The 25,851-nt window shown below is 43.8% G+C and overlaps 1 long non-coding RNA gene across 1 annotated transcript; it reads right to left on the minus strand.

Annotated features, from left to right (window-relative positions):
• Window positions 1-23,080: 23,080 nt before the first annotated feature.
• Window positions 23,081-25,374, minus strand: LOC310696009. The gene is made up of 2 exons (XR_014520385.1): window positions 25,257-25,374; window positions 23,081-23,354 (listed from the first exon to the last, which is right to left on the minus strand). It is a non-coding gene; the product is annotated as an uncharacterized lncRNA (long non-coding RNA).
• Window positions 25,375-25,851: the final 477 nt, after the last annotated feature.

Below are 25,851 nucleotides of genomic sequence, written 5' to 3' on the forward strand. Positions count from 1 at the left end.
ATTGAGATTGCATTGATCCTATCTTGCTGACATCCTTACACAGAAACCATGGGATCTTTGCACACTGCAAAGGATTTGGGGAAGTCTTTGACAGGGCATTCTTAGTTGGTCCTGGGCAACAACCAGGCTCCTGGGTCTCAGAATGTGTATTTCTGAGAGGCCACCCTAAAATGTTCCCCAAATTCTGCTGAACTTTGTAAGGAAAGGAGAATAATGCAGCCGTTGTTCATTATCAGTCTTAATACTGAGGAAGCTCTGATAAGTTTTCAAAGAACGCCAGGGTTCCTAGGAACATGGTTTGAAAACATGTGTACCTTTGCCTTGCCTACCTTTGTGTTGAGAAGAAAATCTAGTTATGGACCACGGAATGCCTTTGTTGGCTCACTCTTTTTTGAAGCCACCTTACGCCTGCTCTGATGCCATGAATAATACGTGCACAGGTTATGTTGACAGTTCCCTCCATTTTTCCTTACGCTGTCATCCATCTGAACTGTTAGCAAAATTATTCCCCCGCCCCCAAGGGGGACGTTTAAATATCCCAAAGAGCAACCAAATGTTTTTCTCCTTTAGAGGCTGATAAATATTTATCTTCTTGCCGAAGGCCTGAATTACTTTGCCTTTCATTAAATAGGAAGTGCGTGGAGAGGATGCTTTGTAGATCTACATTCAGGGTGATGAAGGTTGAAAGAGATGTATCCTGCAAATGCAAAACCATCTTGCTGAGGGTGTAATATTCCACTGCTTCATTTCTCCCCCTTAGGAAACTGGTGGGGGTGGTTGTTGCTGGAGATAAATGATACATGGCATGGAGAAAGCGAATAAGGAAGAGGTTTTCTCGCTTCTCTCATCATCACGTAGAACCATGAAACTGAATGATGGGAGATTCAAAATGGACAAAAGGAAGTACAGTGATACCTCCGGTTGCAGACAGGATCTGTTCTGGAGCTCCGGTTGGATCCCAAGGTTTTCACAACCGGAGGTGCCTGTTCTGTGCATGTGCACGGTGCGGTAGAGCACACCTGCGCATGTGTGTGCGGCGAAACCCGGAAAAATACTTTTGGGTTTGCCGCATGCGTAACCCGAAGGATACATATCCAGAGGTTTTCAAACATCTTTGATGAACATTTTGGTTTTTGAACTGAGGTACCACTGTACTTCTTTGCATTGTTGTTGTTGTTTAGTCGTTTAGTCGTGTCCGACTCTTTGTGACCCCATGGACCAGAGCACGTCAGGCACTCCTGTCTTCCACTGCCTCCCGCAGCTTGGTCAAACTCATGCTGGTAGCTTCGAGAACACTGTCCAACCATCTCGTCCTCTGTCGTCCCCTTATCCTAGTGCCCTCAATCTTTCCCAACATCAGGGTCTTTTCCAGGGAGTCTTCTCTTCTCATGAGGTGGCCAAAGTATTGGAGCCTCAGCTTCACGATCTGTCCTTCTTTGCATAGCACTTACTTAAACCCTCCACCACTCATTTGGGTCCCCCCACCCTTTGTGTTCTCTTTTACAACAATGCATACATTATGCAGAGGGTGCCAACACCTTCAGGCCCATGGGCACATGTGGAATTTAGAGAATGCTCTGGGCACCACTTTTGTCTGGTTGCTTTTTCCCTCCCCACGTCTCCCTCTTCTAACAGACTGAAAGAGACATACTCCCCTCCCCAAATGGGTCTGAGTAAAAGCTGGACTCAAGAGAATTAAAATGGACCATCTTGAATTTGGTTTTTCATGGCCCCCCCTCAAAAACGCCATCAAACGGAAGCTTAAAGTGGTAGACTGCACAGGAAAAAAAATAACATCGCCACAAAGGCATTGATCTGAGGCATAAATTCTCACTGATCTTTGTGAGTTTTATATAAGATGAAAACAAAACCACCAACAAATCAAAGAGTGTACGCAGAGGTGGCTTATGCTTTGATGGTGATTTCTGAGGAGGTCCCTTGGAAAAATTATCAGGATTTCTGCCATAGCCTCTTCCTCTATCACCTTTAGATGCTTTTCAAGACTTGCATCAGCAGCTCAGGACCAGATCTCAACCTTGGAAATCATATAGAGCTGAAATTGAGGATGCCAATAGGATTTCTTGGGTCTGGTACACGGTATGTGGACTGTCCCCTGTCCCCTTCCATTTATTGACAAGAACCACAGCTTATGTACACATATTAACTTAGCTACCTCACAGGGCTGTTGCAGTTATAAAAGGGGGGTGGAGAGTAATATACACAACACTGAGCTCCTGAGAGGAAAAGCAAGATACAGAGATATGTTGCTCACGTAAAGAAAATTGAACATGCACAAAGGCACAAAAGCAGCCCCTTTTCCTTTAACTTTAACGTCTTGGAGTCCCAGTATTTACAGCAAAATACCAAACCCCACAAAAGAGCAGAAGTTTGCCAACCCTAATAAATAAAAGCAAGCAAAATACACTTCACCAGTTGGGTGTTTGAATTACCAGCTCTTAATCGAACTCACCTCGCAGGGCTGGTGTGAAGATTAAAAAAACGGGGAGGGGAAGGAAGCGTCAGTTATGTCAAGGGCATTACTTCTGAGTAAAATATACCAAATCCATCCAATTGTATTTTGTAGTGTAAAGTTAGCAAGCACACTCGGAGAGTGAATGAAATAATGTTGACACAGAGGAAAGTGCTTAAACAGACATAGCCCAGTATCCTCCTCCTGTCCAATTTCAGACTAGCAGCAGCAACAAGGAGCTTATGTTTTTGCCCTGGTACTGTGGGAAGTCCTCCTGTAGGGTCCCAGCCTAATAAAACTCTAGAATGTTTGAATCTAATTAGTGCATGGAGGGGTTAAAACCATAGAGTAAGGTGTCCTGCCAGGCTTAGTCTATGTAATCACTTCCCAACTTGAAGGGAAATGGATCACCAAGCCTTTCTTTCTCCCTCTCTCTGTATGCAAGGAACTCTGAGCATGGCTTTAACTAGCCTGTTTTGTTTCAGACTATAACGGAGTCTGAAACTAGTCCCCCGCCATAGCAATAGTTTAGAAACTTTTGCCTTTCATAGCTAAGCAACATTTTGCCTGCATTTTTCTGACTGCAGTATGGGAAAGCACAGGAATCTGATCTTTGGAGAGTTTTGTAAGTAAACCATTTTTTGACTTCCAAAACCCGTGGTCTATCTATGCCATAGCTTGGAAGGAGCTTTTAGAAAGGGGTATTTTACTGACTAACAAGGGGATCACATTTTAAAGGTTTCACAGCCTGCATTTCCACATGTTGCTTTGCTGCATGTTTTGTGATGTCAAATATCCGCTGGCGTTCTGTCGCCAAATGATGCTTACCCCAAACGTGGGTCTTGACTTCCGGGAATCAACACCCGCTTCTCAGTCCCAAGTGCGGGTGGTCAGTATTCCTTCCTCTGATTGCTTAGCAACCATGACTGACTGAAATTAGCAATGTTTCTGCCTTCTGAAGCCTTGGACAGCTGCATTTATGTTTGATTTTCTAACTTTATTTGTAGTTGCCTGTTTGACACATTATTTTTAAAAAATGAAAGCTAAGGGGGTCCTGCTGGTTTATGGCCCTGTGCACGTGTGACCCCCTTGAACCACCTGCCAGTCACCCTTGCGAAACGGCAAAGCGAGAAACAGTATCATGCCTGGATAGCTCAGCTGGTTAGAGCGTGGTGCTAATTGTTAGTTTCTGTTTTGCCACTGAGCACCTGCTTTTGGAGTCACAGGACTCTGTTTACATTCCAGGGATTCCAGGCTATTGGAAGTCTCACGGAGACGGGATGTGACGTTAGTGGTTTCCTGTTTCCTTTGTTCCTTTGTTTCAGTTGCTCTCTGCTTTCATAGAGAGAGGATGTGTTTTTTGTCTGCTTAGTAAGAAATAAAGCATAGAATGTAGCCCAAACCCCTCGTCTCTTTCCTGTGCTGGAAACTCCGCTGAATGGAACGGGCCTTGGAGCCTTATCAAAGGCTCAGGTCATTAAACACGTTATTCCGAAGGACTCAGGGGAAGAAAATGAGCTTTATCAGCTTGGCCGAGCGGAGATCCTGACACTAATAATGCCAAGGTTACAGGTTCAATTCTCATATGGGACAGCTGCATATTCCTGCATTTCAGCAGACTGGTCTTGATGATCCTTGAGGTCCCTTTCCAGCTGTACAATTCTATTATTCTATGTTTGCTTTTCAAGCGGGCAATAGGTCTTCTTCTTCTTTGACGATCACTTGTAGCCGAGTAAGATTGTCTTCCATAAACACGGTCTTAACAGTGAGTCCGTAAGTGACTGTGGAGGCCAATTCTGGATCCACACGTCCATCCACAGTGGGGACATAGGTTTCCGGGTGGGAGTTGATCACAGTGAGGGTTTGCCAAACGTGCCTGCCTCTTAGCACATTTCTCCCTTTCGTAACTGACTGCCCTCACCACTCCATGACGAAAGGAGAATGCAGGGCTCAGAGACTTTGTGGGACATCCTCAAGGGCTTTGCTGTGCACATGGGTGCCACTCTGGGGATCCCAACATTTGGGCCTCGCTTCTCCTAAACCACAAGTATCTTAAATGGCAACTTTTCTTAGCAGTATACTGCTTTATGGGGTTCTCCTTTCGTTTATACCTTTGCAGTGTGCTTTTATTTCCCCAGAGCAGGTAGCAGTTGCAGAGCATATCATTTCAAATGATTTCTTTATGGGGTACATTTTGCCCTCTCACATGCTGAAACAGACGTGTCACTCTGCGGATGTACTTACTGAACCCCTTCAGAAACTGGCAAATGCTTGGCTGCGTTCTGGCGGCGCTACTAATTTGTGTTTATATGTTTTACTGCATTCTACCCCAGTGGTACCTCACACATAATTTTCATGTATCATGCAGCTGAAGAGACTTATTGTACTAATAAAAATATGCCAAAGTTACGGTATGTGTCACATTCTTTTCCCACTAGAGCTTCCTCCTTCAGATTGCGAGAATAAATACCCAGCGCTCATACCTTATTTATAACCTGCGTGTAGCTTCGGGTTCTTAATAATTAATTTTCACTAATGTAAACACCTTTTGAATTTATTTCGGAGACATGATGTATCCACTCCCTCTTCTATCAGTGTTGTATGTATTAATGGGGGGGGGGGAGATTTAGAATACACAACATATCCAGGTCTACTGTCCACATTCGTAGTTTGGTAATGAATGGAAGGTGGAACGACTTTCCAGCCTTGCAAGGATCTTCACAATTCCTTCACAATGGCTTTCTAATTAGTCCCCAAAAGATCAGGTTTGGAGGCAGGATGGTTGTTGCAACAGAATGAGGAGGAGGTAGTTTGTATCCCCTACCTGCCCACAGATTGTCCCCTACCTGCCCACAGATTGACCCTAACCTTTGAAGGTGACCCAGAAACTACAACTAATCCAGAATGTGGCAGCTAGACTGGTGACTGGGAGCGGCTGAAGAGACCACATAACACCTACACTGGCTCCCAGTACGTTTCCTAGCACAATTCAAAGTGTTGGTACTGACCTTTAAAGCCTTAAATGGCCTTGGTTCAGTATACCTGAAGGAGCGTCTACACCCCCATCGTTCTGCCTGGACACTGAGGTCCAGCGCCGAGGGCCTTCTGGTGGTTCCCTCACTGTGAGAAGCCAAGTTACAGGGAACCAGGCAGAGGGCCTTCTCGGTAGTGGCACCCATCCTGTGGAACCAGGGAAAAACAACTACCAGACTTTTAGAAGACATCTGAAGGCAGCCCTGTTTAGGGAAGTTTTTAATGTTTAATAGATTATTGTATTTTAATATACTGTTGGAAGCTGCCCAGAGTGGCTGGGGAAACCCAGCCAGATGAGCGGGGTATATATAATAAATTATTATTATAACATTATTATCATCATAGCCAGTCTGGAAGGACAAAACATGTATTTTTTGAAGCAAAACATGAAGCAAAGTTGCTGAAACCCCTTCACTTTAAACCGTAATGTGAAAAGGAAGCTAGTTCTTTAGTTGCTAGAAACCTTTATGGAGTGAAGGAGTTAAAATGAATGATGAGTGTTTTCTTTGGCAGGTGCAGGCATGGGTTGAAGCCTGTCATTTCTCTGTGCACCAGATGACTTGAAATTTCTGCATGTGAGCAAAATAAATCTCCATACCCAGAAAAGGGGACCTGGTTCTGACTGTTGTTGACTTAATTAAGCTACCGGTGTCTTTCTCTTTTTTTGGCTAAGTAGGAGTTTGAGTCCCGGTTGAAGAACCAAAGTTGCCATCATTCATTTCCAAATGGAAGCTTTGTTTGGACCGCACTGACTTATCTGTGAAGGCAAATAGTGTGTCCATCCAAATTCAGCTGAGCATTATGTTTCCACTTCACTCATTCAGTATTATGTTCTTGGTTGTTGTTGGTTGCTGTGTGTGTGGTTCTCTCCCTCCCCCAAACATCTTGCATTGGGGAGGATGCCATCATCATAAAACATCACCATAGATGCAAAGCCAACACAAAACAAAAGAGAAAGCATTGCTATAAATCAGTTACAACCTAAAGAGAACATGGTACTAAATGTGAGCTCAGCTGGTGGGTCTCACTCTTAGCTTCCAGCGGGCCTTTCCTTTCATCAGAACTGAAATACTTTTTTACTGGCACTGCAAGTAGACCTTACATTTGTTCTTGGACCGAGTTATAGGGCTGAGGCACATAAGTGGCAGGCATGGGGTTGCCAACATTCAGATTTACATTCAGGATAAAACATCAACTAAGTCCAATCTAGATGCATGGGTGATTCTCAAAAACATGATCTCAGAAACAGCAAACTGCTTTATGTACCCAGAAAAAAATGGGGACAAGTACCTGTGATCTATATAAAGGTTTGTGGGGGCCTGTTATAGGGGCATGTCCATGCTCAAACTCAGACCCTCAAAGTATTCCTGTTTTTCAGGAACTGTCCTGGATTTACAGAAGCCGTCCTGGTTTCTGATGTGATCCCAGAATGTCCCGCTTTTCCTTAGGACGTCCCTATTTTTATTGGAGAAATGTTGGAGCATATGCATCATCATGGGGCTTGGGTGGTGCTGTGGTTTAAACCACTGTGCCGCTTGGACTTGCCGATCGGAAGGTCAGCTGTTTGAATCCCTGCGACGGAGTGAGCTCCAGTTGTTCAGTCCCAGCTCCTGCCAACCTAGCAGTTCGAAAGCACCCCAAAATGTGCAAGTAGATAAATAGGTACCGCTCCGGCGGGAAGGTAAATGGCATTTCCGTGTTCTGCTCTGGTTTGCCAGAAGCGGCTTAGTCATGCTGGCCACATGACCCGGAAAAACTGTCTGTGGAAGCGGACAAACACCGGCTCCCTCGGCCTGTAAAGAGAGGTGAGCGCCGCAATCCCAGAGTCGTTTGTGACTGGACTCAAATCCTTTTACCTTTACCTTTTATGCATCATCACAATACAATTTGTCTGAGCTCCATACCTTTGTACATGAAAATCTTTTCCTCTAATCCCAAATCATTCTTTCTCAGTTGCTTATTGATTGCACAGGTATCGTAGTAAACAGTGAAACTTGCTCAAATGGACTCTCTTTTTTCCTGGTTTTTCTTCTTGACTTCATTTTTCAGTTTCTAAAAATACATATAGAAAACAAGCTCCGCATATCCTCACCACCCAAGAAGCATTCCAAACATATGTAATGTAAATAATGCAATCCAATATGAAGTGAGTTTGTAAATAGTTTAGAATTGATCATGTCAGTTAGGTATCTTCTACTCTCTGTCTTAATAGCCTGTCCCAGAATGAGCCGTGGGTGGTGAGGGGACAACCTTGTCCTTTCCAGTTCATCAAATAAACACGTACCATAAAGTTTCAAAATTGTCTTTGTTATTTGTGTTCCTGAGCACTCAAAGTTGCTATGTTAGTTCTTCATAAGGACTATATTCCATAGGGTATCCTGTCATGACTGTACAGTTAAATTAGTAGCTGTTTTCCAGTGTTTTTATTTCATTTTTAGCTTCAGAAATGAAATAGATTATTAGTGACCTCTATCCACCCAGCTCAGTGTTGTCCATGTTGATTGGCAATGGCCTTCCATATTTTCAGACATGGTCTTTCCAACCAAAACCTGGAGATCTGGGGGTTGACCCTGAGACCTTCTGCATGCAAAGCAGTTGCTCTGTAGATGGGCAGATTCTCCTCATTTTGCCCTACACTGCTGCCGCTTCTAGTCTTGTCAGGATCCAGAATCATACATTTGTACATGCCCTATGCACGCCTAGGCCGCTTCCCAGAAGTTGCAGGACACCTTCTAGAACTTAACCAACTCTCCCATGTTCAAAAAGCAGTTTAGAGATCAGGTGAAACTTACCAAGCACACATTAACTTTGGCCTTGTAGGTCACGATTGGTTTGCAATGTGGCATTTTGAGCTGAGCAACCTGTTCTATTGGGATGAAGGAAGAATGCTCTGGGTTACTTTCATGGGCATGTTTCATGGTTCTTCAGAAATGTGTATAAGGTCCACAGAGTTTGCTGCTTTTAGTGGCTGACCGCTAGTGACCATTTAGAATTATATGGTGATACCCTCTTTTTAACTGTACAGTGGTACCTTGGGTTACAGACGCTTCAGGTTACAGACTCCGCTAACCCAGAAGTAGTACCTTGGGTTAAGAACTTTGCTTCAGGATGAGAATGGAAATTGTGCAGCGGCGACGCTGCGGCAGCAGCAGCAGGAGGGCCCATTAGCTAAAGTGGTGCTTCAGGTTAAGAACAGTTTCAGGTTAAGAACGGACCTCCGGAACAAATTAAGTTCTTAACCCAAGGTACCACTGTATAATATGACACACTGCAGTGGAATTTTGTGCCCTGAATGATATAAGCTGGCAGTCCTCCTATTCCTTAACACTGATGCTTCCCCAGGTATTATTACTATTGCTTCTGGCTAGTCTCCTCGCTCCTCCTCCCCATTTCTTAGAGGACTTCGGAAAGGTCTTTCCCTCCATAACAAATCACAGGTTCATCTTCCGAATTTGGCAGTGGGGAGGGCAAAACACAGAGAGACAGAGTTAGTTCCTATTGCAGGGAGACAGCTCCTTTGGCTCTGCAAAGGTGTAGATAGCAAATTTCCTGGGGAAATTGAGGACATGAACTTTTGCCAAAGCGAATATTTCCAGAATCATGGGGAGAATAGAGATAAAGTGGAGGAAGCAGAGAAAAAGATTGAAGGTCAGACCCATCAAGCTTTCAGAGCATGTTGAGGGAAGAGAGATTAGCAACAGCAATATTGAACTTTTCTGGAGACACAAGATTTAGAAGCTTTAATTGAAACATCGGCCTTTGCCTCGACACTCGGAGCATTGAAATCCTTCTTGTTGAAATGTGTGACAACAATGAGAGGAATGATTCAGGCCACAGCAAGTACGGAGGAGACTCTGATTTTCTTTCTTTCTTAACCTGTCTCTCTTTCAGCTACATTTTCCTTTCCTAGGCTGCAATATACCTATTTAATGGAACTAATTCCATGAGACTTACTTCTAAGTAGGGATGGGCAGATCCGGCCAGTTCAGTTTCACTTTCTCATTTTTCCAACCTCTAAAGTTCAGTTCTACACAGTTCAACATCATAAAATGTCCTCATGAAAATTCAGCGGCTTGTTACTGCAGATTTCTCCTAACATACGTAGTTTGTATGCAAGTTTGTCAAATATACATACTTCTGCAAATCAATTTTCCTATCTTATAGTATAGTGGTACCTCGGGTTAAGAACTTAATTCGTTCTGGAGGTCTGTTCTTAACCTGAAACTGTTCTTAACCTGAGATACCACTTTAGCTAATGGGGCCTCCTGCTGCCACCACGCCGTCGGAGCCCGATTTCTGTTCTTATCCTGAAGCAAAGATTTTAACTCGAGGAACTATTTCTGGGTTAGCGGAGTCTATAACCTGAAACGTCTGTAACCCGAGGTACTACTGTATCTACCTTTCAACCCAAGGCCTCCAGGGTGTGTGTGCGTGTGTCAGTCACAACAATTTAAAGTACAATATTAGAAACAGTTCAACCCCAATTACAATCACAATAATAGTTTGGGCCCTAAAAATAGAAATCTCAAGCAACAACGGTCAGGGCAAAGAGGTGCGCCTTCAGCATACGACAAAAGCTGTAGAGTGAGTGTGTCAGACACACTTCTGTGCAGAGCAGGCCCAGCCATGAGGCAGATGAGGCTGCTGCTTCAGGTGGTAGAAGTTCCTCATACGGCATGCCTGTAGGTGCCCTGCCTTCTCTGTAAGCAGCAGTGCTGCAACAATTGGTGCCTATTTTGGACAAGATCGTGGTCATTTGGGGCAAGAAATTGCTTAAGATCTTGTGTAGCGTGCAAGATCTCGCATGATTTGGGGTGAGATCTCACCCAAAATCAGTGCAATCTTGCCCAAAATCGACACCAGTGGCAGTTGAGGCAGGGGTCTCTCCCAGATGCTGGGGATTGAAGGTGGGGCCATCTGTATGCAATACAGAGGTTCTACCATTGATCTACGAACCTTCCCCTTGGAGATGAGCGTAATCTCTTCCAGTCCAAGCTCGGTGGTAGAACATGGGCTTTGCGTGCGTAAATTCTTTGGTTCAATGCTCAGCATTCCCAGGTAGGGTTGGGAGAGATCGCTACCCGAAATCCTGCACCACTGATGGACGGAAAGAATCTCCCACACTAGTTGTGTGGGTTGGACTCTTAAAGCAATCAAGGCTGTAATCCTATACAGTCATACCTTGGATTGAAGTAGCTTCAGGATAAGTATTTTTGAGTTGCGCACTGCGGCGACCTGGAAGTAACGAAGTGCGTTACTTCCGAGTTTCGCCGCTCGCGCATGCACAGACGGTCAAAATGACATCACACGCATGTGCAGAACCGGCAAATTGCGACCAGCTTCTGAAGACGCAGGTTGCGTTCGCTTCTGAATGCGGACGGGGCTCCGGAACGGATCAGGGTTGGCATCCAGAGGTACCACTGTACCTGTTTACTGAGTTAAATCCCTAGTGGACTTTCTGAAGAGCAGGGGTGTACGGAGGGGAGTGCGGAGTGTGTGGGCCGCCCCGGGTGTCACCCTGATGGGGGGGTGTCAAAATGGTGGGCGGCACTCGTCCCCAAGGGGCCTGCAGCGCACACGAGCCATGAGCCATGCGTCTTGGGGCCCGCAGGCTCCGTGCAGTCTGCCCTCCCCCAACTGTAGGACGGCTGAGGCCCCGCTGTGCACCCTTCCCTATGGGTGCTGCACATCCTGTGGTATCCATAGGGATTGGGCGCGCAGCACCTACAGGGACGGCATGGGATGGCACGGGGTGTGCAGTGTCCATAGGGATGGGGCACGCCATAGCGCCCATAGGGATGCCCTGGGATGCCCCACGCCCCCTTCCCTCCCTGTGGGCGCCATGCATCCTGCCCATGGGCATGCCGCCCCAGTTGCCTGAGGGCCTTCCTCCGCTGCTGATGAAGGGGCATACATGGGAAAGCACTGCACTACTTTGTTACTTTGAGTGGGATGGAGGGAAGAGATACCTTGCCAAGCACATCTTATCCAAAGGGGGGGGGGGAATCCTTCAACTCCAGGAGAGATTTAATTTGTTAGAAATAAAGAGGGCAAAGAGTTAAACATTTCACCAAAGCTTTAGACATCAAATGCTTTTTTAAAAAAATGCTTGGAGCTGTTGAGTATGCAGTGGTGCATAAATCACGAAATATAGAAATGCTGTAAAATAGTTTTAGTGGGTGGGTGGGTTTCTTTGGTGCCGGGGTTGGGTGGGGAACCTGCCCAGGGGTTTAGAAGAAAGGTATGATCTGTAAAATGCCAAAGACAAGCATTGAAGTGAGGAGGAATAATGCCCTGCTCAATACCTAAATTAGCCTTTCTGCATTTTTTTTTAAAGCAGAACTACAGCCGTCATTGAGTGGGCAATCTATGCAAGAGGCCTTAGGGCTTCATGTGAGAAAGTTGACTTACTGCCTTTCGGGTGATTGATTAATAGTTCAATCCTCTAGACGTCTATTCAGAAGAAACCCCCATTGATTTCAGTGTAGCTTACTCCCAGGTAAGCAGCATAGGATTCCAGCCTCAGAGTCCGAACCAATCCTTCAGTCTCTTTTCTTCCTCAGAAAAGAGGCTTCTGTTTTTGTCTCTCATTTTCAGGACACTCTAGGATTTATTATTATCAATTTGGGTGTGGAGTTGAGCTTACCTTATAATTGTGAGGTGGCCAAGGGTGGTGGTTGTGTTTTTCTTTCTCTTTCTGTTAAGCCTTTCCCCAGGACTTGGCAGCCTCCCTGGCTGCCCACACTTTCTGATCAGAAAAAGACCTAGTAGGTGGGTTGCTGTGACTTACCGGCTGGAAGAGGGTTGAGGCAGCAGGGAGGTTGCCACACTGAAAACCTTCTAAAACAAATAGACAAAGGAGAATGTAGATTTCCACAAAATGTCCATATGCTAATTTGTATGTGCAGAGGCAAATGTAGATATATAATAAAATGAAAAATAAAATGAAAATCCACTTAAGACCCGGGGGGGGGGGGGAGGGGGAGGGGCGCTTTCCCAGTGATGGTATCCACCATGTGAAATGATCTCTTCCTGGATACTTGACAGGCGCAGTACTGATGTTTCAATCACTAGCTATACTGATATTTTGCTTGCTAAAACTTTTGTGAGCCTTTCGTATGGTACGCCAGTTTTTATTGTTCCTTAGATGTGCACGTGTTTTAGTGCATTGCCTGAAGTTTTTATGTTGTACACTGAATTGCTAACTTCTCATCTTTTTTGCCAAATCATATTTATTAGTTTTCAAAAAAATTAATAAATCAGTGCCAAATCATATCAATTTAATACAAGTTTTTCAGGAAAGTTGACTTCCCACTCTTGGTTCCAGATGTGTCCCTACTTTCCCCTGTTGCTGCTTGATAATCATATTTATTTCTAATTCACATTTCATTCCTTATATTCAATTTACAATACTTTTTTTTCCACCTTCCCATTATCCATCAGCTGTTGATTTATCAATTCCTCTTTGTATATTTACATAAATGATGACATATTCCCTTGCTTCTGGGGTGTCATATATGTGGCTGTGAAGCCCCTTTAACAGCCCCCCCAAATGCAACAGACTGGCTTACTGCTTACTTCCTGTGAAGCAGGAAGCTGGTCCATTATGCACTGCCCCATGAAACACGGTCTTGGTTCCCTCAAGCCCACTTGCCTCCATTATTTCCATCCATTCCAGGACAGTGGTGGCTTGGGCTCTCTGCTTCCTCTTCCTTAGCCTGTTTTTCCTTTGTCGAACTCAGCAGCGAAAGAGAACGGGGGCAAAATGAGAATGAATTGGCTCTGGCTCCATTGACTTTCCTCTCTTCCGCCTTACCATTCCCAATGGGCACCAGCCACCACCAAATGGAAATAGTACACAAGACCATCTTAAAAATATGCTCCCTCCCCGCTCTGAAGACCATTAAGGCCAGAGTCTAAAATTGCCTAAGCTACACCCTTAGGAATATGAAGCAGAGATGAAGATATGTGTCATTATGAGAGTCGCTTGGACCCTTCAGGACCAAGAGATTTGCATACTCTGTAACTTGATACTTCAACTCCATTTACAAAGCACAGGGCATCACTTAAACTGCTGCAAGGGAAGCTACTGTGTTTGCATTGCCGGGGTGAAAATGGACCCTTAGGACCGGGCTGCCAGAGAATGAGCAGTTATGGCATTCTTGGCGAACTCCAAAGACCATTGACTTTGCTTTGTGATTTCAGGCCGGTCACTTCATCTTCCAAATAGGTCCTTGCTATTTCACCTGCATCGCCTCCGTCCTAGAAATAATTGGAGTTAACCAACTGCAGTCCTCCCACTATATTCTCCAGGGGAGAATTTTAGTTATAATAAAGGAAGAGAAAAAAAGGCTTTCATGGCTCAGGAATGCTAATAGGAGGAAGAAATACATACACATGAAATGTGAGGTCCTCAAGGGAGAGAAGAGTCCACTTCAGTATTTTTCCCTCCTCTGCCTCTGTTCAAGAAATATGCCTGCTTGTCTTGCTCTCTTGACCATATACTTATTATGAGTGCATATTCATAGCTGCAGGTACAAGAGTTTTTCATGATACTTTATATTAGGCATAGATTGATAGCCCCAGAAATCTCTCAAGTACTTCGCAAACCTTAAAATTAATGCTAGAATATCTTTAAATATTTATGCCTGTCTTGTACCTGAAAGTACAATATGGCAAAGACGGTGAAGATTTAATGGACTGAGTCTGTACTTTTATATAGATGCATATATATATATAAAGACAGCCAGGAGTACAAAACGAATTTGAGTCTCTAACAGTTCCTACATTTCTAATTACATGTATATTTGTTCCACCCCAGAATACACCTTTTGCGTGCCTCAAAAGGAGTAAAGGACTGAAACTAACAGGAATCATTTTAAGTTCCATCTAAACCTCTGTTCCGCTTTTCCTCTTTCTCTCAAGGTATTTTACTTGATAATGAGCAGCTGCATCATGTTGAATGTTGGAAGAAAATGGCTTTGGCTGATCAAATGATTCATGAAAGGGTGGGCACTAAGTCTACTGGGCTTTGCGAAGTGATTAACAGTTTTCTTTGAGAGCTAACCGCTTCACAATACAAACGGATTGTTTGCAGATTCAACTCTGCCAGTGAAGTTGAAAGCTTTCTGCAGCTTCATAGGAAATTTTTTTCCACAGTGATTAGATTGTGAAGCTGTAGTTTGTTAGGGTAGTGTCCATCAAATATTTCCGGAAGCCCACTGCAAACTGTTCTAGGTCTTGGAAATGTTTGTAGCTAAAACATTACCAATTTGCAGCAAGTTATGAATATGCAAGCAGCTCAAACAAAGGGCACCTGAATCTTTTTTTATATATAATAAAAAACCCCTTCAGTTTATCAGCAAAACCAGGTAGGCAAGTAGGTCCACTATGACAAATTCACAAGCTTGACAAAGTGTTACCTCTATTTAAGACTACTGACCAACGTTTATAAAGCAGTAAGCAAATTTCTGAAGAAGCAGAACTGTCTGAAAGAATGTATGTTGGAGTTTTTTATTGTCTTTGGCCACCTATAAATTTTGTGCCACACGAGCTTCAGCAAGCTGTTACACTCACCCACAAGAAACAGTTGCTGATTTAAGTGGAGTTGCTTTAGTAGCACACACAATATTTACATATTGTATACAGGTCAGGGGTCAGCAAACTTTTTCAGTGGGGGCCGGTCCACTGTCCCTCAGACCTTGTGGGAGGCCGGACTATAGTTTGAAAAAAATATATGAATGAATTCCTATGCCCCACAAATAACCCAGAGATGCATTTTAAATAAAAGCACACATTCTACTCATGTGAAAACACGCTGATTCCCGAACCGTCCGCGGGCCGGATTGAGAAGGCGATTGGGCAGATCCGGCCGGCAGGCCTTAGTTTGCCTGCCCATGGGTTATATGAAGGCTTTTCTCAGTCTGGTACCACACACAGAGGTACTGTGGTACCAGACTGAGTCCTGCAAAGTCCTTGCTGAACAGGGTCCATACACAAGTTCTAAGTCAATTTGCGCTGAGTCCTGCGAAAGCTGAGAGTTCTCTGAGACTTGAAGTCTGGCCATTCTACAATTCCGCACTGACCTACTCCTTCCTGATATTTATTGGAGGCAAATATTCAGAGTCCCACTGAAAGATGCATTGATTGATTCATTGCATATTTTTTTTTATATCTTGCCTTTATTTACAGCACATAGGTGGGATTGATGGGAATTGTAGTCCAAAACATCTGAAGGAGGCCAAGTTACCTTCTGCTTCCATTTTCTTTCCATTGAAAAAAAACGGGAAGAATGTTTCTCACCTTTGCTTCATGTGTTGAACGGCGGCTGGGGTGCATATGTGGCCTATCAGTTGTGGAGGCCATCAAGAGCATTTCAGAATTTTCTTCTTTTGTTTGTTATTAAAAGAGTGGATTCTTTTGGCAAGAGTAGCAACAGTGAACCAGGCAGAGGGCCTTCTCAGTAGTGGCGCCTGCCCTGTGGAACGCCCTCCCATCAGATGCCAAGGAAATAAACAGCTATCTGACTTTTAGAAGACATCTGAATGAAGGCAGCTCTGCTTAGGGAAGTTTTTAATGTTTGAAGTTTTATCTTATTTCTAATAATAGTAATATAATAATTTATTATTTATACCCTGCCCATCTGGCTGGGTTTCCCCAGCCACTCTGGGCAGCTTCCAACTGAATATTAAAAATAATACAGCGTCAGACGATAAAAACGTCCCTAAACAGGGCCACCTTCAGTTGTCTTTTAAAAGTAAAATAGTTGTTTATTGCCTTGGCATCTGCTGGGAGGGCATTCCACAGGGCAGGCACCACTACCAAGAAGGCCCTCTGCCTGGTTCCATGTCACCTCACTTCTCGCAGCGAGGGAACCACCAGAAAGCCCTCGGCGCTGGACCTCAGTGTCCGGGCTGGATGATGGGGGTGGAGACGCTCCTTCGGGTATACAGGACCAAGGCCATTTAGGGCTTTAAAGGTCAGCACCAACACTTTGAATTGTGCTCGGAAACGTACTAATATTCTGTTGGAAGCTACCCAGAGTGGCTGTAAACCCAGACAGATGGCTGAGGAATAAGTAAATAGTAAGAAGAAGAACAACAACAACAACAAGAAGAATTTTATTTACTGATAAGGACTGTGCAAAAGATGATCACATATAGAGAAAGAGCTTTACTAGCCCTGTCTCTCTACAGCAGGTAATGAACGGCTTTATAACTTGATATCTCTTCTGTCTAGCCCCTACATTTGAAGAATAAGTGATAGAAAATGGAAGGTTTTGTTTTGTTTTGGGTTTTTTGGCAAGTTGCTGCCAAACCCTCACAACTACACAACAAAACTGTTTGCACTGGCAATCCCAAAGCTAAACAATGAGACTTCTGGCTCTTTTACAACTTTTAATTAAGCCTTTTACGACCAACTTGGTTTGAAAATGCCTCACCAGCATTCAAAAAAGAGTGATATATGGGAGCCGCCCACATCCGGACCCAAAGGTCGAGTATTAGCCGAGTAACAATGGGCCGTAAAAGCACCTCCTTTGCCGACAACCGCTGCTAATTATGCCATTACATGAATGTAAACGCATTCTCAGCAATGAATCAGTGTGCACCTTAATGGATAAATCATCTTTCTCATTATTTGCAAAGCTGTGGGAGAGAAAATAAATGCATGCAAGGCCACTTCCTGACATTCTTGTCAATATGCATGTTTGGAAGTGACAGCATGAAAAATTGCAGCCGCGACTTAAAAAATGAAAATCCTTCGGGGCTCAGAGAAAACACAAACGAAAAGACTGGTAGCATCTGCATACAATGGCTGTGATATATGAATTCCTCTGGCCGTTGTGGGAAGAGCTGTGGCTGCCACACACATTTTCCCCTTCAACCATCACCAGTCAGAGTAATTAGTGCATAATGAAAAGTATTAGAATAAATTTGGGAGGGGGTGGAGAGAGGGAAGTGTTAGCTGTCCGCCTCCCGAACACCAGTTTCTCTGCAAGCAAATCATTGGTTACAGGAGTGTAAGTGATGAGATGGGTTGGAGAGAAATCTGTAGTCAATTTGAGAGGGAAATCTGCATAACGCTGTAAAGTGCAATATAATAATTTAATAAGGCTATTACCAGCGCTGTGTGTGTGTGTTTTTTGTTTCAACCACTATATGCAAAGTTATGGAGGAGAATTTTACGAGCCTGCCTGTTAATTGGGAAGTGAATTTGAATAAGGAATAAGCCTCTTCTTCGAGATATGCACAAATGCTATGCCCAGCTTACAAAACGAACTTTAATTAAACGTGGTTGCTTGGGATAGCATCTTATATAAATCCCCGATCATAAAGATATTCTGGTGTTTTTATTAATTTTATGCTTTGCTGATTGCTCTCTGTGGCCACGTCCCGAGGTACAAGGGAATGATTCTCTGTTACGTTTTCACTGTTAATTGTATATTGATCTTCGGATTAATTTTGTTGTTGTTAGCTGCCTTGGCCATGGTTCAGGCATAACGGCGTGTAAATATTTAGAATTGGAAACATTAAGATGATTTCACTTTCCTCTTTACCTATAGTGGCACTTGTGTCACATGGGGCGGTACCTATAAAAAGATGTTATTAAGATTAGACTCCTTAGTTTTCAATAGTATATAAAGTTGTTGTACATTACCTGCTGACTTAACACTTACTTTGCTCACAGCTATGAGACTATTTTCCAGTCCAGGTATCTCTAAAGAGCAGGCAAAGGCCTTTATCTCCTGATCTTAACACTAAATTGCTTTGACTTAATTCAGTGATGCAAGTTTGATACTGACACCAAATCACCTTCAGTAGCAGCCTTTGTCCACCAGGGTGTGGGATAAGATCTAAGAGAGCTTTCACATTTACAACATACCCTCCAACATGAAAATAGGGACGTCCAGGGCTATTTTTCTAGAAAAAGAGGTGCCGGAACTCACCATGGACGCCTATCTTGTTCTCTTAGAATGGCAATAGCACACACCTGAGAGGTGCCAGAACAGAGTTCCAGCTGAAAAAAAGCCCTGGGGATGTCCTATTCCATACCCACCAATATTTCTCTGATGAAAATAGGGACATCCTAAGCAGGGCCATCTTTACCCAGGGGTGCAAGGGGTGCGGGGCACCCAGGCGCTAAATTCTGGGGAGCGCCAGGTGCCTGCTGCTGAAGCCACCTAAGCTCTTAACTATCTACTTTTTATGAAATAATAAATAATTTTGATCAAGCTAGAAAAACAAAATACATATATACCTAGGTTTTACTGAAATGTATACCTACTTCCAGGACCGTCCCTGGAAAATAGGGACACTTGGAGGATCTGTTACAACCTGCACATGTGCAAATAATTTATAGTAGTACCTTGGGTCACAGACGCTTCAGGTTACAGACGTTTCAGGTTACAGACTCCGCTAACCCAGAAATAGTTCCTTGGGTTAGCTTTCCTTGGGTTAACTTTGCTTCAGGATGAGAACAGAAATTGCGTGGCGGCGGCGTGGCGGCAGCGGGAGGCCCCATTAGCTAAAGTGGTGCTTCAGGTTAAGAACAGTTTTAGGTTAAGAACGGACCTCCAGAACGAATTAAGTTCTTAACCCGAGGTACCACTGTAATGTAGTGCAGCACTGGGGAGGCTGTGGCCTGTGGGGCCAATAAGGCCCAGCAGGGCCCCCAATTTGGCTTGTGAGACCTGCTTTCCAAAACCAAATGTGCCTGCCCTATATATGATGACCTGTGTGGGGGAAGGCAAAACTGTGTCTGCCTTAAACTGTGCTCTCAATTGTTCCTTAGAAAACGAGGGTTGCTGTAGCCAAGGCCCACTGGGATTGGTTGATCTATGACAGGAGTGGGGAACCTTTGGCCCTGCAGTTGCTGCTGAACTTACAACTCCCATCAGCCCCAGCAAGCATGGCCAATGGTCAGGAATGATAGGAGCTGTACTTCAACAACATCTGGAGGACCAAAGGTTCCTAACACCTGCACTCTTAAGTTCTTGATCACTCACAAGCCTAACCCACTTCCCCCCTCCAGATTACTGTGTTGAGTATATTTTAAAACTCTTCTCGTTTACTTGAACCTCGTTTACAATAATGAACTTCAGGGAGCCTTGAGTTTGTGTGTCCCTGCACCTCATCCTCTTGCGCAGCCATGAGGAGGAGTTCAGAAGTGCCATCTTTCATTTTAGATTGAGGAGCTTGTTGTGTCGTCCAATTGCAGACCAATGTGTTTTGTTGGAACAAGTTGCCTTCAGATTTCATAGTTCAGATCAACCATAGTTTAGGGTTGAGATGATATGCTAAACCATGGTTAATGGGCAACAGAAGTTGAAAATTCCCATCTCCTCCATGTGACCATACTAGAGTAGGAGACGGAAGGGGAGAAAGCAGTAGCAGTTGGGTGGGGTGGCACAGATGGAGTTGGATTGCTCATGTGCCTTCTGAACACTTATCACCATATCCCAAGAGGGTGAGAGGTAGGGCTGAGGAATAGAGAGCCAGGCAGATTGACTCCACTGTCACACCCACACCATGGCTCACTCCCCATGTCTTGCCCCTCTCTTCCTTAGGAACCAGCAGCAATGCTCAGTGTTTGGAAGGCAGGTGAGTAACTACATCCTACCTGCATTGCACCACCCTGAGGCTTATAAAAGCTCATTCTCATAATGCTAACCATGGTTGCATAGGAATGCAGTACATGCACTAGAAAGGTAGAAACCAGGAGATGATAACCCAACATCACTCTTGATTCTACTGTATTTTATATGCCCCCCCCCCCAATTTTAGCCATGGGACTAAATGATTAGTAAAGATGAACAGAAAGAACAGAACACACTCAAGGCTCCTACCTATCTGACTTTGCATATCAGTTGTACCAGAGCTGTATATGTCAGTGTATTTTATAATCTCGTAGCAAAGTAATAATGATAACTAATAATAATATTTTTATTATTATTTGTACCCTTCCCATCTGACAGGGTACCCCAACCACCCTGGTCGGCTTCCAGCATATAAAAACATAATTAAACATTAAACATTAAGTAATTAGTAAATAAAGTACAACCTTGCCATCCATTAGGTTTCCTCTTAAGTTTTGTTTTTTTCTTTCTCTATGACTTTGTGTTGCAAATCATTCTTCACAAAACAAAGTTTTCATTGCTGATTTTCATTAAAAGCTTGCATTTCTCCTCAGCGTTAATGGATGTATTCTCTCAGTTATTTAGTTGTGCAGTTGCTATTGTCTTTTAATATTATCTTTTGGCCTTCACCTTTTTGAGCATTTTCCTATACTGTTGCCTGTTTTCTACATTCTGTAGCTTTTATTGACAGCTTTTATATCTCGTTAAAACAGATCACCAGCCAACTATTACACCCCCCCCACCTTTTTCTTAATTGTCTAAAGCATCCTGGTGGCAAAGATTGAAAGATTAACATTAAAAAATGCCCCCTGAATCTCCATTGAGCAGGCCAATGATGACACTGAAGTTTTTGTGTTGATGTCAGTACCAATTTGGGGCACAACCAACAAGGCTCCTATAGATAATCTAGGATTGAGCTAGGTTATAAGGGTTCAGGTGGTCCATAAAAGCTACCCGGGACCTAAGTTCTTCAGGGCTTTGTAAAATTAATACAAGAACCTTGAACTTTGCACAGGCTCATTTCAAATGAAAAGGATGCTGGTGAGAATTGTCTAGATTAGTAGGTGCACTTGCTAAGATCTTCCTTAATTCCATGTGCATGTTATTTTACCTTTTGCTCCTTTCCATGAGCCGTGATAGTCCCCTAGACTGAAAATAGGTTCTGGGGAGCTGATTTAGACATGATCTCTTTCCAAACCAGAGGAGAAGACTATGAGGTCCTCCAGATTATTGTTGTTCCGTCAGCTCCAGCCAGTTTGGCCAACAGTTGGACATTGAGGACACAATCAAAGCTACCTTGTTGATCTGATGATAGGTGATTTTGGCATGTCCAGGAGCTTCCATATTTCCATATCTCTGCAGGATGGGATCCCTGTGTCACAAAAAATTAGCTGCAAGGAAAAGGTTATGGAGCAAGTCCTTATGACAAAGGGAGAGAGGGAGAGCTTTTCCACACAGATCTTACTATGTTGTTGTTGTTGTTGTTGTTGTTGTTGTTGTTTAGTCGTGTCCGACTCCTCGTGACCCAATGGACCAGAGCACGCCAGGCACTCCTGTCTTCCACTGCCTCCCGCAGTTTGGTCAGGCTCATGTTTGTAGCTTCGAGAACACTGTCCAACCATCTCATCCTCTGTCGTCCCCTTCTCCTTGTGCCCTCAATCTTTCTCAACATCAGGGTCTTTTCCAGGGTGTCTTCTCTTCTCATGAGATGGCCAATGTATTGGAGCCTCAGCTTCAGGATCTGTCCTTCCAGTGAGCACTCAGGGCTGATTTCCTTCAGAATGGATAGGTTTGATCTTCTTGGAGTCCATGAGACTCTCAAGACTCTCCTCCAACACCATAATTCAAAAGCATCAATTCTTTGGCAATCAGTCTTCTTTTTGGTCCAGCTCTCACTTCCACACCTCAATCTTACTATAGCTTGTAGTGTTTACTGTGTTTTATAATATTGTGACTCTGGAGCGGGTGGCACAGTGGTCTAAACCACTGAGCCTCTTGGGCTTGCTGATCGGAAGGTCAGTGGTTTGAATCCGCTCAACGGTGGTGTGCTTCCGTTGTTCTGTGCCAGCCCGTGCCAACCTAGCAGTTCGAAAGCACACCAGTGCAACTAGATAAATAGAGGTAAGGTAAGGTAAACAGCATTTCCATGTGCTCTGGTTTCTGTCACAGTGTCCCATTGCGCCAGAAGTGTTTTAGTCATGCTGGCCCAGAAAGTTGTCTGTGGACAAACACTGACTCCCTCGTCCTGAAAGCGAGATGAGCGCCACAACCCCATAGTTGCTTTTGACTGGACTTAACTGTCCAGGGGTCCCTTACCTTTATAATATTGTGAGTTACCTGGGTGAGCCATGCCACAAAGCATGCTGTATAACAGATATTATTTATAAATAAATAAGAAAGAAAGAAAGAAAGAAAGAAAGAAAGAAAGAAAGAAAGAAAGAAATATGATTATATAGCACTTTTTCCTCAGGTGGTGTTTCTATGTGAGAAACTTCTACTCTACTATAGGAAGTTATTTTTATTTCTTGCTTTCAATTCTTTCTTAAGACCAGTTCTATTTTTCTAGAAACTCACCATGCCAGAACTCACCAGGAACTCACCTCCTTGTCCTCTTATAATGGCAGTGGCACCCATATGAGAGGTGCTGGAACTGAGTTCTAGTAAGTTCCGGCTGAAAAAAAGCCCTGCTTAAGACTTCTTTTAAATATGCAGTGATGTATATCGATTTCTAAGCCCCCAAGCGCAAACCATATGTGTGCGTGTGTTAGGTGTGTGCATGGAGGGGTGGAAGGAGAAAGGGAGAATTTTTGTCTTCAGAAGATTGAAAGGGTGAGGCTGAGGGCAACTGAATAAGCCTGTGGAGTCATTCCTTGCGGTTATATATCAGTGGACAACACAGACAGCTAAAGTATACTTGTAAATAAAGCTAATTGATATTGCTGTTGAGTTCCTTAAAGGAACAGTTTTATGTACTTCGACGCCGTTCATAAAGTCTCGCTGAGCTATCCTGACCTCACTTACTACTAACTTATGTGTTTCCAGAGAAATCCATCTCTGCAAATGCACGGTTTCTGCAGTGGCGGTGCTATATCTGCTTCATTTTCAACCTCTCATTTTGCTCTTTGGCACAGGCTGAATTCCATTTGACACGGCAGAAGAATTCCTTTCCCCTTCCTGGCAGGTCAACAGTTGTGTGGTGGAGCATTCTGCATCTTCCTGCAACCAATGATAAAAACACATATTTTGAGTGTACTGGATCGGGATTATATTAGATAGGTTTGAGGCGTTTTCTGTAAGGAAAGGTTTTATGTTTTGGCCGTGGTGGCACTTACGGAAGAGCTGGGAAAGGTAGACAAAAAGGGAATCATGGTGTGGTGTTTGTGTGTGTGTGTGTGTGTGTGTGTGTGTGTGTGTGTGTGTGTGGAACAGAGGGTGTATTTGGCTTAGAGAAAGTGAGTAAGGTGGAGTAGTTATATAAAAGTATGTGACTGCTTTGAAAAAGGCATTAAAAAAACAAAACCTATATTTTTATTAATTTTCCAATATTCACCCAATATTAATAACATCAATAATACATTTTATTTATACCCCACCCTCCCCAGCCAAGGCCGGGCTCAGGGTGGCTAACAAGCAATAATAAAAACAAGTTGAATGAATACAACTTAAAAATAAGATTAAAATACAACATTAAAACATTAAAATTACACTTTTGCCAATTATACAGAATGGAAAAAGGCAGATTTTACATTTGAGTTCATTGGGATAGATTGCTCTTCTACAATCAGTTGGTGGCTGGAGGAGGGGCCGCCCCGTCCCGTTTGACCACATGAGGCGAAAATGGAATACGCTTTCTCCTGCCTCCCAGATGGCCCCCCCCCCGCTCTCACTGAAACTTGGTTGGGGAGGGCATTCCACAGCGCCCTGTGCCAGAAGCCCCCTCTTGTCAAACTCACCAAGAGACATGCACAAAAACCACCAAGTGTCCCTATTCTCCAGGGATAATCCTGTATTCACAGAAGCTGTCCCGGTTTCTGATTTGATCCTGGAATGTCCCGCTTTTCCTTAGGGTGTCCTCATTTTCATCAGAGAAATGTTGGAGGGGGTGGAGTTATGGGACCCCCAAGCCAAAGAGATAAGTAACTATGCAACCTTTAGAACACATCTGGAGGCAGCCCTGTATAGGGAAGGTTTTTTTTTAAAAAAGTTTAATGTTTTATTATGTTTTTATATGTGTTTTTTCCCCAAAAATTTTTTTATTCATTTTATAACACAGATAAAAAACACAGACAGAAAAGACAAACAATAAGAACAAATTCTTGTCCTATCATTATTTTCTAAACATTGTTAAGTTGACTTCCCCAAGTCCCACCTATCTGATTTTCATTTTACTTCATCTTTAGCAGTTTACATATATCGTAATTTCTAACCATCTTTTTATCATACTTAAAATAACTTTTATCACTTACAAATAATACTATTTTAAAATACCCTATCTTCTACTTCTGACCCTACAGCCTATATCCACTTCCAAAGCTATTCTAAGGTTTAAATATGAACGTATTTTTTAAAATATTCCTTAAACTTCTTCCAGTCTTCTTCCACCGTCTCTTCTCTCTGGTCTCGGAGTCTCCCGGTCAGTTCAGCAAGTTCCATATAGTCCATAATCTTCATCTGCCATTCTCTGATAGTTGGTAAATCTTGTTTCTTCCAATTCTTCGCTAACAATATTCTCACAGCTGTTGTGGTATACAGAAAAAAGTAACATCCTTTTTGGGGATTTCACCCCCCACTATACCAAGTAAAAATGCTTCTGGTTTTTTAGTAAATGTGTTTTTCAACACTTTTTTCAATTCATTATAAATCCTTTCCCAGAAGTCTTTTACCTTGGGGCACGTCTACCACATGTGGTAAAAGGTTCCTTCTTTTTCTCCACATTTCCAGCATTTATTATGTTTTTGTATGTGTTGGCAGCTGCCCAGAGGGGCTGGGGCATGGGCGAGATATAAATAATAATATCATCATCGTTGTGGCGTTTGCCCATTCGTTTGAAAATGTCTGTACAGGGGGAGAGAAAGAGTTAATAGGTAGACCAATAGAAAAGCCAGATGTGGAGCCTACCTGTTTATAAAAGGGCTTAGCCTGAGGTTTAGTTGTTTTGGAAAAGGCAGTTGGGAAAGCAGTTGGCAGACAGTTGGTATTAGAGAGACAGTTAGTGCAGTTGGTTCTTGTGTGAGGAGAGGTACAGTGGTGCCTTGCAAGACGAAATTAATTCGTTCCGCAAGTTTTTTCTTCTTGCGAGTTTTTCGTCTTGCGAAGCACGGTTTCCCATAGGAATGCATTGAAAATCAATTAATGCGTTCCTATGGAAACCGCTTGCCAGGCTGGCGGTGTGGAGAAGGGCTTTTCTCCCCACCGCCAGCCTTCGGAGGAGCCTTCCGAAGGCTGGCTCGGGGAGAAGGGCTTTTCTCCCCACCGCCAGCTTTCGGAGGAGCCTTCCGAAGGCTGGCGCGGGGAGAAGGGCTTTCCGCCCCACCGCCAGCCTTCGGAGGAGCCTTCCGAAGGCTGGTGCGGGGAGAAGGGCTTTCTGCCCCACCGCCAGCCTTCGGAGGAGCCTTCCGAAGGCTGGCGCGGGGAGAAGGGCTTTCCTGCTGTGCTTCCCCACTGTCCCGGAGATTTCCCTATGGGCTTTCGTCTTGCGAAGGAAGCCCATAGG

The sequence above is a fragment of the Podarcis liolepis genome (genome assembly GCF_965112155.1).
Source record: "Podarcis liolepis genome assembly, chromosome: 2".
NCBI classification, from domain to species: domain Eukaryota; kingdom Metazoa; phylum Chordata; class Lepidosauria; order Squamata; family Lacertidae; genus Podarcis; species Podarcis liolepis.